This window comes from Paramormyrops kingsleyae, chromosome 13 (assembly GCF_048594095.1).
Source record: "Paramormyrops kingsleyae isolate MSU_618 chromosome 13, PKINGS_0.4, whole genome shotgun sequence".
Classification (NCBI taxonomy): domain Eukaryota; kingdom Metazoa; phylum Chordata; class Actinopteri; order Osteoglossiformes; family Mormyridae; genus Paramormyrops; species Paramormyrops kingsleyae.
In genome coordinates this window covers 29,660,092-29,664,990 of record NC_132809.1, presented here as the reverse complement: position 1 = coordinate 29,664,990, position 4,899 = coordinate 29,660,092, and positions in this window count along the sequence as shown.

Sequence of the window (4,899 nt, the reverse complement as noted above, 5' to 3'; positions counted from 1 at the left end):
CAGGCTTGCAGGCAGCACTGGGGTCCTGCTTCATCCTGCCCATCACTTTCAACCACAGGAGGGACTTTAGGCAACAAGCACGTGTCTGAATCGTCATCTAGCTTGTAGCATTAAATAGGAGCTCTGTTGGACAAGGGCATCTGTTAACACGGCTAATTTAGCCAGATTACATGAGAGAGGACAGAGGGTCCTTACAGAGATGTGAGTCTCCCAAAATTCTCTCTGGGCTAGTTGATGGATGACTTTGCCCAGCAGAGAGGAAGTGATGAATAACATCAGCGTTACTGACTGTATGCTATCGACATACCCATTCATCATCCGTGAAAAACACATAAATTATGTTTTTGTTTATTTATTGTATATCTACATTCATTTACTTAGCAGATATTTTTCTCCAAATGACTTCAGAGCCATTGAAAGTAAAAGGCTGATTAAGGAAAAGGCAAAAAATAAGTAAGAAGTACAATGATTGTTCAGCTCTGCTACATGATGGTTCTGTATGGAATGATGAATCTCTATTTTAAATGCAGGTTATCTGTGTATTTGCTCCGTGGGTTTCAATGAGGTAATCTGCTGCTTTCTCACAGTCCAAAAACCTGCAGCTTCTGGGAGAGATTCCAGGTTCATTATGATCCCACATTGGATAAGATGGATGGAAGATGGATGAACATGTATGCATTATGTAAATAATATGGTTAATATTTAACAAGTATTATATTAAATAAATGGCTAAAACACAAGAGGGACCAAACTAATGGTACATGGAGAGGATGTATGTGAATGTATGAATTTGCCAATGCTACTAATATGACTCAGCTAGACTTTGCGTGATAAATTGAAAGCAATCAACTCTACAAGTAGGGGCAAGGCCAAAGGGGCACTGGCTCCAGACGAAAGCTGATTGGCCTGCAGAGTGCTCCCTCACCTGTCACTCCCCAATTGAAAACATGTCATTGGCTAATGATAAGGTTGGCCCGCTGTATTAATTATAGCTCCTCTCATGCGTCTATGTTTCTATGCCTTTGATCACACAGCTAGCATGTGTTTCCCTCATTCATTCTAGCCATTACTGTAGGTAGTTAGACCTGTTTGCTCCAACACAGATTTATTAGACTGTGTGAGTAAAGTCAAAGTAAAGGATGGAGTAATGGAGAGTCTCTAGTGAAATGTTCAGGCGAAGGTTATACACACTCATGGCAGCCACGAGTATGTTGTTATTATTGCAGCTGTCGTTGTAATGATGGACACCGCGTAACACGTAGTTTTGCTTCATATTTTACTATTTTTGTGTTGACAGAAATTCCTTTAAGGCTAGAGAGCAGCTCAGCGTGAAAGTTAGAAATGTTTATTTTCATGTTCTGTGTTTAGTTGTGTTGTTACAGTATGTATAACATCAGGGCTAGATTAGGTCTGTTTGGTCTTGATGGGTTATTATGTAGCATTCATCTTGTGACAGCATAGCTTACTTCATTAATGCTGTCATATTTAATGTGATAACTCATAATATCAATCATAATAAATGTAGTTATACTCAGTTATCAGCCTCTTACATTGAATCTTACTTACCGGCCCATAATACCTGAATCACATACCTAGGATGACTTTTTATATACTTTTGGCAACTGCATTTCTACTTTTCATAGACACTATTTTGAAAAAGTACTTTTCTTTGAAGTAGTTCTCTGATATCGGCATTTTGGATTTTTAATTCCTTTTGGAAATATTGCCACATCACTGCGAGGACCTTTGTGACAAATTCTCTTGTAAGAAACACTGTGATACATAGAACTTCTGAACATATTGAACGATATGACAAAAAAATAAAAACCAAGGATGAGGGTGGAAGTTTGGAAGTAACCTAAAAATGTAATAAATGCTTCAGTGAGCCCTGCTGTCTGCCAGCGTGATGCCTGTACCATGCAGGGAAGTCGACCGCAGTAAAGTTGCGGTCAGGAAAATACAGCGTAGCAGCAGATGCAGGAGAAATATCAAACACCTCGGAATGGCTCAGGTGTGTCCACAGCTTCTCAGACTCAAATAAGTCCTTGGAGAATCCTCACATCTCCCCAAGGCCAGCCAAAGACACCAGAGAAAGACACCAGACAAAGACGCCAGCCAAAGACGCCAGCCAAAGACAACAGTCAAAAACACCAGACAAAGACACCAGACAAAGACACCAGCCAAAGACAACAGCCAAAAACACCAGACAAAGACACCAGACAAAGACACCAGACAAAGACACCAGCCAAAGACAACAGCCAAAGACAACAGCCAAAAACACCAACCAAAGACACCAAAGACACCAGCCAAAAACACCAACCAAAGACACCAGCCAAAAACACCAGCCAAAGACACCAGCCAAAGACATCAGCCAAAGACACCAGCCAAAGACACCAGACAAAGACACCAGACAAAGACACCATCCAAAGACACCAGCCAAAAACACCAGCCAAAGACACCAGACAAAGACACCAGCCAAAAACACCAGACAAAGACACCAGCCAAAAACACCAAAGACACCAGCCAAAGACACCAGCCAAAGACAACAGCCAAAAACACCAAAGACACCAGACAAAGACACCAGACAAAGACACCATCCAAAGACAACAGCCAAAAACACCAGACAAAGACACCAGCCAAAGACACCAGACAAAGACACCAGCCAAAAACACCAAAGACAACAGCCAAAAACACCAGACAAAGACACCAGCCAAAAACACCAAAGACACCAGCCAAAGACACCAGCCAAAGACAACAGCCAAAAACACCAAAGACAACAGCCAAAAACACCAGACAAAGACACCAGCCAAAGACACCAGCCAAAGACACCAGACAAAGACACCAGCCAAAGACACCAGCCAAAAACACCAGACAAAGACAACAGCCAAAAACACCAGACAAAGATACCAGACAAAGACAACAGCCAAAAACACCAGACAAAGATACCAGCCAAAGACAACAGCCAAAAACACCAAAGACACCAGCCAAAGACACCAGACAAAGACAACAGCCAAAAACACCAGACAAAGATACCAGCCAAAGACAACAGCCAAAAACACCAAAGACACCAGCCAAAAACACCAGACAAAGACACCAGACAAAGACACCAGACAAAGACACCATCCAAAGACACCATCCAAAGACAACAGCCAAAAACACCAGACAGACACCAGACAAAGACACCAGACAAAGACACCAGACAAAGACACCATCCAAAGACAACAGCCAAAAACACCAGACAGACACCAGCCAAAGACACCAGACAAAGACACCAGCCAAAAACACCAGACAAAGACACCAGCCAAAAACACCAAAGACACCAGCCAAAGACACCAGCCAAAAACACCAAAGACACCAGACAAAGACACCAGACAAAGACACCAGACAAAGACACCAGACAAAGACACCAGCCAAAGACACCATCCAAAGACAACAGCCAAAAACACCAGACAGACACCAGCCAAAGACACCAGACAAAGACACCAGCCAAAAACACCAGACAAAGACACCAGCCAAAAACACCAAAGACACCAGCCAAAGACACCAGCCAAAGACAACAGCCAAAAACACCAAAGACACCAGACAAAGACACCATCCAAAGACAACAGCCAAAAACACCAGACAAAGACACCAGCCAAAGACACCAGACAAAGACACCAGCCAAAAACACCAAAGACAACAGCCAAAAACACCAGACAAAGACACCAGCCAAAAACACCAAAGACACCAGCCAAAGACACCAGCCAAAGACAACAGCCAAAAACACCAGACAAAGACACCAGCCAAAAACACCAGACAAAGACACCAGCCAAAGACAACAGCCAAAAACACCAGACAAAGATACCAGACAAAGACAACAGCCAAAAACACCAGACAAAGATACCAGCCAAAGACAACAGCCAAAAACACCAAAGACACCAGCCAAAAACACCAGACAAAGACACCAGACAAACACAGCCACGAAAATGTTACATTGATGTGCCAGAGACTAGTCAGCTCTTGTCACTTAAATATGCAGACTGGACCATCAGGACAATGTGATGATGTCACCTTAAGGGTGATGTCTGAGAAGTGGGTCTTTTTGCTCCTGAAAATGAGAACTGTGGCTGATCCTGGGTTTGACTTCCCATCTTTAAAACCAAGGGTGTACGACATACCGTGCTCACAGAAAGTCTTCAGATCTTGCTTAATTCAGTAAAAATATTGCAAATGTATTGGTCTTATAACAAAATTCATTACTTTATTTAACTGTTTGAGAAATATATGTTTCACATTAGAAATAACCAGTAGTTATTTTAAATAAAACATTAATTTCAAGTAGTAATACATTGAAACCCAAATTATAGTTCTAAAAGAGCTGTTAAGAGTTCAAAACTTGACAAGCAGTCTAAATGAGTGCTTTTCAATTAGTAACACCTTTGGAATAACATACACCAGACATTTGTGTTAATATTTTTTTGGGAGCCAAGGACTACAATGACCAGAAAAAGGCAAGAACAGAAATGAATGAGTAAGTAAAAAAAAAAACATTATAACACTCTATAAAAAGAAAATGTCTGTGCAGAAGATCTGTGCTGATATGTTAAACATTGCTGATCAATGGACTTTTATGAAACCAGCAAAAATGCAACATTTTTACAGAATAAAACAAGCATCACGAGACTTTCTGTGAGCACAGTATTTAACGCATTCATTTTTTAAAGCTTTTGTTTGAAAATGAAAATGGAATAGATTAATAAAACTTCGTGTCTCGTACTACCTTGTTAGGCTTGGTGAAAAAACAAACAAAATGTTCCTGAAGAGAAATAATCCTAACAGATGTTATGACAAAATATCAAGGGACCTGAGGACACCGGAGACCAGCCTCGCCTCTGTCCACATTCTTCAGCATTGCTCTCA